The sequence below is a fragment of the Cherax quadricarinatus genome, chromosome 2 (genome assembly GCF_038502225.1).
Source record: "Cherax quadricarinatus isolate ZL_2023a chromosome 2, ASM3850222v1, whole genome shotgun sequence".
NCBI classification, from domain to species: Eukaryota; Metazoa; Arthropoda; class Malacostraca; order Decapoda; family Parastacidae; genus Cherax; species Cherax quadricarinatus.
Window position 1 is genome coordinate 54,874,044 of NC_091293.1, and position 15,000 is coordinate 54,889,043.

The 15,000-nt window shown below is 43.1% G+C and overlaps 1 protein-coding gene across 1 annotated transcript in view; it reads left to right on the forward strand.

The window, feature by feature from the left end:
• The window catches only part of LOC128685523 (uncharacterized), a 646,662-nt gene that overhangs the window by 62,642 nt on the left and 569,020 nt on the right, over positions 1-15,000 (forward strand). The gene's annotated exons all lie outside the window — the stretch shown is intronic.

A 15,000-nucleotide genomic window follows, 5' to 3' on the forward strand; every position in this document is an offset into this window, starting at 1 on the left:
GGGTGATGTTCAAAAGTGGGCCATTGCTAAATGGGAGGTGGACACTAAAAGAAAGTTAGCATCAGGTAGGGTAGGCTCCAAAACCTGGTGGTCCCTGGTCAAGGACAGACAATGTTATCTGCCTGATGAACTTATTCCACCTCTAAATCGACAGGATGGGACCACCTCTACTAGTAGTCAAGAGAAGGCGGACCTCTTTGCTGAACACTTTGCTACCAAAATGCAAGTTCCTGATCCAGCAAGGGACCCTCCTTGGCTAGCTGCACGAACTGTGTCAAAACTGTCAGTGGTGACAATAAGGCAGGAGGAGGTGCATTTCCTTCTTAAATCACTTGACCAAGAAAAGGCTGTGGGCCCAGACAAGTTGAGCCCAAGATTTTTGAGAAGATGTGCAGACCAGCTAGCAGCACCTCTAACTCGCATCTTTCAGCACTGCCTAGTACAGTGTAAATGGCCCTCTCTATGGAAAGAGGCAAATGTAGTCCCTGTTCACAAAAAGAAGAGCAGAGCAGAAATCAGCAACTACAGACCAGTGTCACTCCTGTCAATCACTGGTAAGATCCTTGAGACAATAATCTCAAGACAAATGGCAGATTTTTTTGATTACCACTCACTACTTTGTGATCGTCAATATGGCTTCAGGAAAGGTTACTCTGCTGCTGATCTGTTGTTAAACCTCTCCACTAAGTGGCACCAGTCACTGGATGAATCCAAAGTCAGCTGTGTGGTAGCACTGGACATTGCTGGCGCTTTCGACCGGGTGTGGCACCAGGGCCTCTTAGCAAAACTTCAAGCACTGGGAATTGCAGGCTCTACGCTATGGCTCCTCAGTGATTACCTTCATGGTAGATCTCTAAGTGTAGTCCTCAATGGAACGGAATCAGCAAGGCATCCTATTGGGGCAAGCGTTCCACAAGGAAGCGTGCTGGGTCCACTGTTATGGAATGTCTACTTCAACGACCTTCTTCATCTCATCCCAGAATCACATGCATATGCAGACGACTGTACACTGACATTCACTTATCCAAGAGAAGAAATGCCAGCTGCTCTAAGCTACATCAATCACCAGCTGAGAGCTATATCAGCTTGGGGAAATAGATGGCAAGTAACATTTGCACCTGAGAAAACACAAATCATGATCGTCTCTAGGCACCATGATGGTAATGCTGGTGCAGTAGTAAGGATGAATGGGAGGATGTTGGCACCTGGAGAAGAAGTTGATATCCTTGGGGTGAAATTTGACTCCAAACTAACCATGAAGAACCATGTTGTAAATCTTGCAAACAAGGCAGCCAGGAAGCTTACAGCACTTCGCCGTATCTCGCATCTGCTTGACAGTAGGGGTTGCAAGATCCTGTACGAGGCACAAGTACGCTCACACCTTGAGTATGCTCCACTTTCTTGGTTTGCCTGCCCCCCCTCTCATCTGCGACTGCTTGACAGAGTAGAGAACAGAGCAAGACGTCTCATCTCTCGCCTGGACCCATCCTGGATAGATCTGTCATTTCAGCAGAGCCTTCAGCATAGGAGGGATGTGGGTGGCCTTACTGTTATGTACAAGGCCAATATTGTCAAAATACCACACTTGGATCCACTTCGAGGACAGCGTGAAACAAGCTTTTATGCCACAAGACGGGCAGAAAGCAGCAACTTCACTCTGGCTGTACCCTTCTCCAGAACATCACTCCATCTGAGATCATACATACCCAGGATGACTCGAGTATGGAACACATTCGTACAGCATAATGATGTCAACGAGATAAAGTCAGTTGATCAAATGAAAATGCTGGCCCACAGATGGCTCCAACTTCATCCTGTTCCGTACTTGTATGTCTCATAACAATAAAAATGCTTTCAAATGAGCTGATGTAGGTAACAGCTCTTAGCTTGCCAATAAAGTTAGGAATCCTTAACCTGTAATATAGCTGTCAATAAAGCTAGGAATCCTTAACCTTGTCAAACCCTGTGTAAAAAAAAAAAAAAAAAAAAAAAAAAAAAAAAAAAAAAAAAAAAAAAAAAAAAAAAAAAAGAGAGAGAGAGAGAGAGAGAGAGAGAGAGAGAGAGAGAGAGAGAGAGAGAGAGATGATAATAGACAGGAAGAAAATTGTAGACCAGCAGAGACAGGAAACAGAAAACAGGAGATTAAGAATAATTCACGTTAATTATTATATAAATGAAGTTATTTCTATATCATTCATTCAGATGAATAAATGTAAGTTTTTAGTGAACTAAAAGTCACCTATATATATAATTTTAATATTCAACTGAAAAAAACAATAGTTTTCAAGACGCTTAACCAGATTAATCTGTGTGACAAGAGATGATGAAGACAATAACGTGAGGTGAGTGTGCTAGCACTCATCTCACACACTGAGGTCCGGGGTTCAATCCCCGGTACGGGTGGAAAGATTAGGACGTGTTTCCTTGGGACACCTGCTGTCCATATTCACCTGGCAGTAAAATAGGTACTTGGGTGTTAATCGACTGGTGTGGGTCGCATCCTGGGATGAAAGTTGACCAAATTTCCCCGAAATGCTCAGCATAACAAGGGGCTTTTTATATAGTAGTATGTCATTGATGTCAGCTAGTTCTGTATACCTTGTACATGTATTTCTTGAAAAATCATTTATGATAAATGTTTCAATAACATTTGTTTCGTGGTTTCATTACCGTGTAAACTGCTTGTGGAGGCTGGTATTCAAACGGGAGGTGGTTGAAATTACCCTTGAGCTAGCCACTACCACGAGTGTTCTCGGATCATGAACAAAACCTAGCTCTCCTGGGATTAAGGACAGAAGGTGGAGAACTCACAAGAAATGATCAGGAGGTATGTGAGGAGCTGAACAGGAGATTTAAGGAAGTTTTTACAGTAGAGACAGGAAGGGCTGTGGGAAGACAGCACAGAAGGGAACATCAAGAGGGAATATACCATCAAGTGTTGGATGACATACGAACAACTGAGGAGGAGGTGAAGAAGCTCTTAAGTGACCTTGACACCTCGAAGGCGATGGGACCGGACAACATCTCCCCATGGGTCCTTAGAGAAGGAGCAGAGATGCTGTGCGTGCCTCTAACCACAATCTTCAACACATCCCTTGAAACTGGGCAACTACCTGAGAAATGGAAGACAGCTAATGTAGTCCCCATATTTAAGAAAGGAAACAGAAACGAGGCACTAAACTACAGACCTGTGTCTCTGACATGTATTGTGTGCAAAGTCATGGAGAAGATTATCAGGAGGAGAGTGGTCGAACACCTGGAAAGGAACAAGATTATAAATGAAAACCAGCATGGGTTCATGGAAGGCAAATCTTGTATCACAAACCTCCTGGAGTTTTATGACAAGGTAACAGAAGTAAGACACGAGAGAGAAGGGTGGGTAGATTGCGTTTTCCTAGACTGCAGGAAGGCCTTTGACAGTTCCCCACAAGAGATTAGTGCAGAAGCTGGAGGATCAGGCGCACGTAAAAGGGAGGGCACTGCAATGGATAAGAGAATACCTGACAGGGAGGCAGCAACGAGTCATGGTACGTGAAGAGGTATCACAGTGGGCGCCTGTTACGAGCGGGGTCCCACAGGGGCCAGTTCTAGGACCAGTGCTATTTTTGATATATGTGAACGACATGATGGAAGGAATAGACTCTGAAGTGTCCCTGTTCGCAGATGATGTGAAGTTGATGAGAAGAATTAAATCGGACGAGGATGAGGCAGAACTGCAAAGAGACCTGGACAGGCTGGACATGTGGTCCAGCAACTGGCTTCTCGAATTCAATCCAGCCAAATGCAAAGTCATGAAGATTGGCGAGGGGCAAAGAAAACCGCAGACAGAGTATAGGCTAGGTGGACAAAGACTACAGACCTCACTCAGGGAGAAAGACCTTGGGGTGACCATAACACCGAGCACATCACCGGAGGCACACATCAACCAAATAACCGCTGCAGCATACGGGCGCCTGGCAAACCTGAGAATAGCGTTCCGATACCTTAATAAGGAATCGTTCAAGACACTGTACACTGTGTCTGTTAGGCCCATACTGGAGTATGCAGCACCAGTCTGGAACCCACACCTGGTCAAGCACGTCAAGAAGTTAAAGAAAGTACAGAGGTTTGCAACAAGGCTAGTCCCAGAGCTCAAGGGAATGTCGTACGAGGAAAGGTTAAGGGAAATCGGACTGACGACACTGGAGGACAGAAGGGTCAGGGGAGACATGATAACGACATACAAGATACTGTGGGGAATAGACAAGGTGGACAGAGATAGGATGTTCCAGAGAGGGGACACAGGGACAAGGGGTCACAACTGGAAGCTGAAGACTCAGACGAGTCACAGGGACGTTAGGAAGTATTTCTTCAGTCATAGAGTTGTCAGCAAGTGGAATAGCCTAGCAAGTGAAGTAGTGGAGGCAGGAACCATACATAGTTTTAAGAAGAGGTATGACAAAGCTCAGGAAGCAGAGAGAGAGAGGACCCAGTAGCGATCAGTGAAGAGGCGGGGCCAGGAGCTGAGTCTCGACCCCTGCAACCACAATTAGGTGAGTACAAGTACAATTAGGTGAGTACACACACACACACACACACACACATAGTGAGGCTTGCATTCACTGTCATCTTCAAGGAAAAGGTTCATTATATTCTCTGACATGGATTACAGAAGGGTGTCATATTCCTTGATTTTGGGTCTGTCGATGACTGGGGAGCATCTCAAGATGGAGGTGAACTTTGGAAATTACAGGCATCTGGTGAGTAGGTAGAAGGCACTGCGTCAGTGTCTCAAAATCCGGCCTGTCATCATCCTGATGTTCAAGATATTTTTTTCTTACAGTCAGATCAATGGCACTGTACCCGAGAGGAGCACCAAGGAGAGTGCTGTTGATTGGACCAGTGGCTCGTGGTGCTCTTGGCTAAGTGGTGCTAATATTCTCAATTATCTGATGGGTGGTAGAAAGTTTTTCTCATTTGGTTGGGTTAATACCAGGGTATTAACTTTATATAGTAGTGCTAACTTAATACCAGAGTGTTAAATTAATACTGGGGTATTAACTATCCAGTTACTGAAGGCACGAGTTGAAGGCTTCAGTTATTACCTTCTGTACGGTTTCCTTGTCTTCAACTAACATCCTCAGATTCTTTTGTTTTTAACTTATGAATCCCTTATCCGACCAGATTCAACATTTTAATCATGGTGAAATATAACTATAGCAAGGTTCATGGAACAAATGGAATATTCAGGTTCTCCCTGATCAGTATTACATGGGCCATTTACGATTTTGGTTTCCATTCTATTACCCTAAAAAGTCTCTTCTGGTTGGCTTGAAGCGTTAATTAAACACGCGTGTATCCTACTTGAGAAAACGTTGACAATGTTCGTGTAGTGTGTAGGTGCCACTTTGCAAGTTTTAATTTTGAAACGGTGCAGCAGCAGTTTCCAATAAACATTTTGATTTTTTGCTTCTTCTGAATGGATTCATTCTTTAATGGCAGATTTATCTTATGAAATGGATGGGATGAAACTTAGTTGATCCAAATTTCTTAATTTTCTGACCTAGCTAATAAAGTTAAAACTGTTAGGCTCTTTTTCCGTCTCCTAAACCACGTTGTTTGTGTACTGTTCCAGTCTCGGTATTGTGGCTTTTTATCCTTAACGACTGTTATTTTAAGATATTCGTCTCACTGAGATAAAGGAATGTCTTTATATCCTATGTTTCTTAGTGGAAGGTTTGAGTTAGATGTGAAATACGTATGTCCTAATTTGTCTTTTTTATTGAAGGAACTTGAATATTTGTTTTCGTAAGACGATTTTTCAGTGCCTTCTCTGATTCACTTTAAATCTTTCATGCTAATATTCCCCTCAAGGAAGGTTCCTTGACGTTGGTGAGGGGCTCTTGATTTAGGGAATTGGATCTGTGCTCCAGTTCCCCGAATTAAGCCTGAATGCCTTCCATATCCCCCCCCCAGGCGCTGTATAATCCTCTGGGTTTAGCGCGTCCCCTTGATTATAATAATAATCATGCTAATATTTAAATGCATTTCCCTACTCTGCATTATTTCAATCGCATGCAGTGAGGTGCAGGGGGGCTGGGGTTATGCAATATATGGATACCTTTCTCTGATTGCACACAGACACTTATAAATCTCATTAGGTAACCTGGAAGGGAGCTCTGCAAGTGATGCCAGGAAGCTCTTTTTTCTTGTTAACCGTCATCAACCTTTTCGTTTTTCATTTCGTTAATAACACAAGAAGCAAAGAGGGGAATGTATGAGAGTATAGTTTTACCAACACTCTTATATGGGTGTGAAGCATGGGTGATGAATGTTGCAGCGAGGAGGAGGCTGGAGGCAGTGGAGATGTTATGTTTGAGGGCAATGTGTGGTGTGAATATAATGCAGAGAATTCATAGCTTGGAAATTAAGAGAAGGTGCGGGATTACCAAAACTATTATCCAGAGGGCTGAAGAGGGGTTGTTGGAGTGGTTCGGTTATGTAGAAGAATGGAACAAAACAGAATGACTTCGAGAGTGTATAAATCTGTAGTGTAGGGAAGGAGGGGTAGGGGCCGGCCTAGGAAGGGTTGGAGGGAAGGGGTAAAGGAGGTTTTGTGTGCGAGGGGCTTGGACTTCCAGAAAGCATGCGTGAGCGTATTTGATAGGAGTGAATGGAGGCAAATAGTTTTTAATACTTGACGTGCTGTTGGAGTGTGAGCAAAGTAACATTTATGAAAGGACTCAGGGAAACCGGCAGGCCGGACTTGAGTCCTGGAGATGGGAAGTACAGTGTCTGCACTCTGAAGGAGGGGTGTTAATGTTGCAGTTTTACAACTGTAGTGTAAAGCACCCTTCTGGCAAGACAGTGATGGAGTGAATGATAACAAAAGTTTTTCTTTTAAGGGCCACCCTGCCTTGGTGGGAATCGGCCGATGTGTTAATAAAAAAAATAATGAATAATAAACACAAGAAGGCCTCATCAGATCAGCTTTAGCTTTTTAATACTCATAATTCGACGATGGAGGAGAGTGAAAGTCAAATGTGTAGATGCACATCTGCTAGTTTTATTGGTGAAGTTCTGATTCCTCTTTAATAACAGTTAAATCTGCATTTCGTCCTACTGTGTGTATAACATCTGTGTGTCCTCGTAAGACTGTCAAAGATTTGTATGTCATGTACTTAATGCTTCAGTAAAAATTACATATTTACTTATGCCCTTACAAACTTGCTTCAATACTTCAAAGCCGGTCAATGTTAGAGAAAATTCTGCCTTGATTTTGGCCAGTGTACGTCTTAATTTGCATTTTGAGGGAAGAATTTGGGAAAATTTAAATGCTGCTTTTCAAGCGATTATTTCTGAGCGTTGCATCTGCTTAGCTAATAACTTCTGTATAACTTGAAGCTTAATATGTGAAGATATAATAACACTTCCAGACCCCTCAAAGGGTGTTTGAAAGGCCCTTCCTCCTTATGAAAAGAAACCTAGAAAAACATATTATAACAGTTAAAAATAATGTCTTAGAATAAGTACGCAAAAATAATATATTATGTAAATATAAAACACCTCAAACATGAAATTTTAATAACTGAAGCAAAATATGAAAATTATGATACATAAATTAATCATGTGAAACTAAACTAATTTCCTGTTTATGAATATATACAGATAACGGACAAATGGTTTTCCTAAGTACAGAGGAGAAGTTGCACGTAGTAATCAGGATTCACAATATAACCATGAAGCAGGTGAAAGATGAGGTAGTCGCTGGTGGACGCCACTCTTATATAAAAACCAACACGAGACATAGAGCACAGACGCCAGTAACAGTATCACCGTTAGTAGACTACGGGTAAGTAAAAGCTGGCTTAGCGCACTCGGTGATGAAGGTTGTTGAAGGTTTTGCTGTGGTATCCAGAAGACAGAGGGTAAAAATGAAGTGAAGTCAGATCTAGTGGTTAGATCTAGCTAGCCGCCTTGTCTTGCCTGCGTCGAATGACCCAAGTAGAGGCACAAGGCTAAAAGACAAAAAATAAAAGTAACCTGAACAAGTAGTCACATGCTAGGTAGAAGGTCTTAAAGGAATTGACGATGACTAAGAATAATTATTTAAAAGACTTTAAGTCAAATTATGTCTGGTTACATTAACAAAAACCCAACACCTAGAAAAAAAGAAGCAGAGTGGAATTCCATACTTATAGACTCGGTAGGAACAGAAAGTCATGTGATATCGAGCTCTCTAGAAGGATCCCCTGTTAACTCCGACCGGGTGGACTTAAAAAAAATATTGGGGGGGAGGCAACAATGCCCGCCCCTTTCTCAGCAAACATTCAACCATTATACTACCTCCACCATTCATTCATGCTTCCACTCTTATCAAACGAACTTTTCCCTCACATTTAATGTGCTAGTGTATTTTAGGATACCAATTTCTTTCAGGTAACAAGAGAAAACCTCAACAGCTTAGGTTTGAAGGCGGCACTTCTTAGTCGAATATGGAACTAGATTTAGGCTGTTAGGTTCGTGATTTGCCATTTTTATTGAAGAATTTGTGAAAATAATCTTCCCTACGATGACTTGTGAATGCCTCTTCTGATTCTCTTCAAATCTTCATTACTAATATTTAAATGCATTGCAAAAGAATACTGCACTCTTCAGCATTCCAATCACGTGCATTGAAATATAGGAGACTATGGTTATACATTATGGGAATACCACTCTCGGTTAGAGCCGAAATTCATCTAGTTAGTATACGTTTAAATTTATGAAATCCTTTCACCAAAATGGAGCAGCAGTGAAAAAAGAAGGCAGAATGAATATGTTACATTACGCTGCTTAAGTGAGAAATTAAAAAACTGTACCAAACTATAACATAAAGTATCGCCTCTAAACCCAATAATGCAGAAAGGCGAGACTGTGTTCTGATGTGGGAACAATAAAGGAAGAATTACAGAGAAGGTGGACAGTAGTTTAGTGTTACCTCAGTCGACTCACAACACCAACATTTTGTTTCATCAAAGGCGAATCGAAATTGAAGGCAAATTTCTTCACATCTGTTGCCAAATGTTCGCCGAGTGATGAATAAGTACACACATACCTGTGTGCTGATTGTTATGAGTTGCATCCATCGTAGGAAGGTAGTATAACATAGGCAGAGTTAGAGACGATAACAGCTCTTTTCCTGTAGATTCAGCAGTATAAAAAACGCCGGAGGAAGCAAGATAGAATAAAAAATGACCATTTATACATTTTATTGTCACCGTCGCTGTAACGACAGTCTTGAGTTACGGAAAAAAAAGAAACTAACATTTGCTGATTTTGTTTACTTTTGTGTCTGCACACAACACTCCACTTACCTCTTTCCTCAGTGACTTTTCTCAAAGCGGCCCATTAACATTCACCTCAGCTCTCCGGCAATTTCTCGTCAGAAGGATGAAGGTGTGAGGTGGGTTCTTGAGGTACCTGAAGAAAAGTTACAAAACCTGGTTCTGGATTCAAAAAGATTTATCAGCCTAGTTCTTCGAGGATAAAAGAAACTCACGATTTGACCATCTCTAACTCTTCCTCTTTCACACATAAGAGTTGTCAAGGAGTTAAATTTAAGAGTAACTGCATATATATATATATATATATATATATATATATATATATATATATATATATATATATATATATATATATATATATATATATATATTTACGTATATATATATATATATATATATATATATATATATATATATATATATATATATACACAAACACTGATCTCTGGCCGAAGGAGACTCGAACCTTCGAACCTTAGGACAAGGTACGCAGTGCTTTACTAATCTATCCACACTGGACAATAACTTGGGGTGTAGCTTGCGCTTCACGTTTGATCCAAGGCAGCCAGCTTTCAGGGAGAAGGCTTACAGCTTTTCATCTCATCCTTTGCATGCATCAGCCTTACTAGAGATTTTAACAATGCAAGGAATTCGCGAGAGCAGGCGAAATATACACAAACACTGATCTCTGGCTGAAGGAGACTCGAACCTACGAACCTTAGGACAAAGTACGCAGTGCTTTACCAATCTACCCACACTGGACAATACCTTGGTGTGTAGCTTGCCGCACAGAAGCTTTTTTCCGGACCAAGAAAAAGGTGCTCACCCATTGTAAACAGCACCATTCTTTTAGTTAGTTTGTTAGGTTTGAATCTTGTTGACTGCCCAAGGGTCACTGTAGCACCAAAGAGCATGTACACCAACAAAGAATAGTTTAATCTTTAAAATCGGGATTAAAGTAAACCCATAACAATGTATACCGCTCAGTGAATGTACACTGAACGGCATTCACCTCACGGTATAAATAACCTAAAAACATTTACCTTCGTTAAGAAAATGAAATTTAACTCTTCTAAAGAAGAGCAATTTCAAATTTAATCTTTCAATAATCTCAGCTTGAGAGAAAATGTTGTCCACTTTGTTGCTAATATAGACATGTGAGTTAATTCATCCATGTGAGGATGGTATACATACGAGCATGTTATATCGATCCTAATACTATATAACTTAAGATATTTATGAGGAAAACATTGGATCCAGCTAACATGCTGTTGTAATTATGAAGAAATATCACAAGTTTCGCTCTGTGAAGAGATTTATAAAGTCATAACTCGTAAATCTCTTTTATGTGAAGAACAAACTTTGATATGGGCAACACGTTGCATTTCGCTGCCTGACCACGGTAGAGTGCGGTTGTGCTCTGCACCTCTCTGCTGTTTGTAGGCGAGCTCCCTTGTCAGTTACCTGGCTGCAGCGGTGTGAAGTGGTGCTGTCACGCCTCTGTTAACAACATAGGTGCACTGTGATTGTCAAGATGGCGGTTAGTCTAAGACGCAGGATAAATACTGTAGGCATTGAGCTACTTAAAGGAACGATAACGCCTAGTTCTGCGCAAGTCTTATTGCCAAAGATCATCCGGGAGACATATGGCGTACAAGATAGTGACTTGTATGGTGTAGCATTAAACGGAAGCCAAAGAATATTCGTCAAACTGCTATCAGCTACGGTTTATGAATCGTTAGTCACCAGGTTTCAGGACGTAAGTCGCTTTAGCGTCACACCAGCTGTCAGTGTAAGATTGATAGATGTTTCACGGCATTATACGTGGATCAAGTTACGCAACGTTCCCTTTGAGGCGGACGAGGCGGATATAAGGAAAGTTTTTGAGACATATGGGACGGTGCATTATGCTCAACATGGTACGTGGGCGGCAGGTGCCTATGCTGGTTATCCAGAGGGTTCTTTCAGCCTCAAAATGACGTTGAGGCACCCAATACCGTCCTATGTGTATCTACACGATTTCAGGACGCAGATAATGGTAATGTACCCAGGACAACGACGTACATGCCGCCTATGTGGTGAGTATGATCACATAGCGGCGACCTGTGACAAGCGAAGACGTGTGCCTGGACCTGTGGTGGATGTCGCAGCCCCTGCTTCAAAGGTGGCAGGTGAAAAACAAACATCGGATGGAGGGCGTGGTGTTTTGTGGAGCGAGATAGTGGATGATCGGGCACACAGGACTGGCGGTGAGTTGGAGTCCCTCCCCCAGCTGCCTGATCAGGTATCGTCTCCTGTGGATAAGGAGGAGCAGCAATTACAGGAGAAGGTTCTCGAGATTGAGGAAGAATTGGTGGAAGTGTTGAAGACTTTGTCACCACCAGAGAGGGACGTTACATTTGGGCGTGGTGTCATCGGAGAGCCGTCGCTTCCAGAAAGTCGGAGACATGATAATTTGGGACGTGATGGTTGTTTGGAGTCTTCCGTTGAATCATTAAACCATTCTCAGGTAGAGGTGGAGGTTCATCGAGAGGCAACATCTGATCAAGATATGTGTAACATGACGGTCACGAGAAAGAGGGCAGCTACGTCAGCTTCTGATGACGTCCTTACGCCTGCACAAAGGCCTGGGAAACAGACTGAGGTGAAGTGTGAAGGTAGTGGTGTAGGTGGTGGTAGCCATGATAGGAGGCACCGGAAGAAGGGGGGGGGAAAAGAGAGCACTCTGAAGGTGTCAAACTTAAATTCAAGCTCTGGAGTTGTAAAGAGAGATGATAGGAAGCAGGGGTGAAAACTTTAATAGGCCTTAGGTGTATGTCTGTAAATGTTAATGGGTTGTGTAGCGGTATGAAGAGAGATTAGTTTCGTAATTTCCTGAACAAATCTAGAGTGGATGTTGTGTTCCTGCAGGAGCACAATTTTAAAGAGGGTAGAGTGTTGGAGGTGGCAGGATTTCGAGTAGTTACCCTTCCATCTCCCCATCTAAAAGGTGGTGTGGGAATTTTAATAAGGGAGACGAGCCCGTTTGCTTTGCAGAGAAGCGAGGGAGGAGGGGGAGGGAGGGTGTTGCGTGTGGATGGGTGGTGGATGGGTAAGCGTGTGTCTTTTGTGAGTGTGTATGCGCCGGCAGAAAATAACATCAAGGTAAAGAATGATTTTGTGTGTGAGGATCTTGTGTTTTTCTTAAGTGCACTGCCAGAGGTAGCAATAGTTGGTGGGGATTGGAATAGTGTAATCAGGATGGCTGATGTGGACCCAAAAGGGGCTGGATATATGTCTGTGGCTCTTAGGGATTTATTAAGGGATGTTAGGTTACGTGATGCCTTCGGGGGGGCGGTGTGGGAGACTGAATATACGTTTGTTAGGAGTGGATATGCTGCGAGACTAGATAGAGTGTACCTTTCTCAGGGAGTGGATGTGAAATCTTTCAGTACTGTGGAGGCTACAATGTCAGATCATAGGGCAGTGGTGGTGGAGGTTGGGTGGGGGATGCTCGCGGACATATATAGAAGTTATTGGAAATTAAATATAAGTGTATTAGGTGATGAGGAGGGGTTGGAGGGGTTTTCAGTCCTATGGAGGGAGCTTAGTGTGGAAGAGCAGGGAGTGGATGACATTGTGACATGGTGGGATAGTGTTGCAAAGGAAAGGATTAGAAAGTTTTATGTGAGAGAAGGAAAACGTATTAATAATTTAAAATATGGACTGGCTAACTATTTAGAGGATAGGTTAAGAGGTTGCTATGGGAGGGGGGTGGGTGGGAATAATTTTCATATGGATGAAATAGCTGAAATAAAGGGGAGGTTGAGGGTGTTGCAAAATGAAAGGGCGACAAGCCGTCAGCGTGTGTTTTGCGGCATCGAAAGCAAAGGCAGGCGGTGACAGCTATCCCATGTTTAGAGGTAACGGAGATGGTTAGGAATTATAGAGCAGGGCAGGAGATACGAACCACGAAGGGGATGTGTGCGTATGCGGAGGCTTGGTACGAGAAGTACTGGAACAGTGGGGGGGGTGGGGGACGTGGCGTTGGACAGGGTGTGTACGTATGTGACGTGTAATTTAGGAAATAGTGATAGAAAGGCTTTAGGTGGGACTATTACGGCAGAGGAAATAGAGAATGCGTTAAGGGGAATGAGGAAAGGGAACGCGCAGGGTTTTGACGTTCTCCCAGTAGAATTTTATTTACAACATTGGACGTTAATAAGGGGATTTATAGTTAGGTTATATAATCGTATGAAGGAGAAGGGTACGTTGGGGGAGAAGCAGGTAACAGCAGTTGTAGTGTTGGTCCCGAAGGTCAAGGGGCAGCCCACCCTTCGGGAGTACCGAGCCATATCACTGATGTGTGCAGACTATAAGGTGTTCGCAAAAATTTTAGGTAATAGGTTCAAATGTTTTGTGGGAAGGGTGGTGTCAAAATCTCAGTTTGGGTTGCCGGGAAGGTCGATGATTGAAGGACATGGGATACTGAGTTTTGTGGAAGCTAAGGGTGGGGGTGAAGGGCCGGCTTTGTTGGCTCTAGATTGGCAGGGAGCATATGATAGAGTGGAAAGGGGAGCTTTGCAGGTTATACTTAGGAGACGGGGTTTTGGGGAGGAAATAGTCGAGTGGGTAAATACGCTATACAAGGGGGCGAAAATGAGGATACAGATTAATGGGTGTATGGGGAGGGATATTGCAATGGGTAGAGGCCTTAGACAAGGATGCCCCGTGTCCCAAATATTGTTTGCATGTTTCCAGGACCCCTTTTATAGAATGGTTGACCGCAGCTTATGTACGCCATGTGAGGGAAGTGTGGGGGGTGGGAGGGCCTGGCCGGGTTTAATTGGATACGTTGACGACACCACTGTGCTCATTCGTGAAGGGATGTCAATGGGAGTGTTGGACGAGGTTGTGAAATAATTTGGAAGTGCCACGGGTATGCAGGTAAATAGTGCGAAGTCAAGGTGCATGGGGTTGGGTTCTTGGGTGGGGGGTGTGGGGGGTAGATGCAATGTTGTTAAAGAAGGGGCGATGTCTTTAAAGATTTGTGGTATTATTTATAAGGATGACATGGTTGCGGCGCGGGAGGAAAACTCGGATAGGTTATTGGAAAGGATCGTGGGGCGTCTAGGTGTTCTGAGACCCCAGCACCTAACTCTTATACAGCGAGTGATAGTCGTAAACATTTTATTGTATAGTAAGATTTGGCATGTTGCAGCTGTGTTCCCAATTACAGGGACAGCGATTGCGGGAATTCTAAGACGGGTGTACAAATTTTTGTGGGGTTCACGTTGTGATTGGTTACGGAGGGAAGTTGTAATGTTACCTGTAAGTCAGGGTGGGTTGGGGTTGATGGATTTGAGACGGAGGGCTAAATGTGTGTTTATTAAATGGGAAGTGTTGCGTGAGGGTGTGAACGCGGGGCAGTTGGGAATGATACACGACAGCCTGGGTGTGTGGTATCGAGGAATGGAGTTGAGGGAATGCGAAATCGTTTTGAGGGCTGTGATGTTGGTTAAGGAACTGAGAAAGGTTCGTATAAGGGTTTTGTGTAGGTTACTTGAAGGTAGGTGCGTTATCCCAGTTGATGGTTTGTTCCCCATGTATGCATGGAAGAGTATTTGGTTTAGATTTAGTAAAATGAAGTTAAACCCTCGGGCGCGTGAGGTGATGTTTCGTTTCCTGCATGGGATCCTGCCGTCTGGTGAGATAC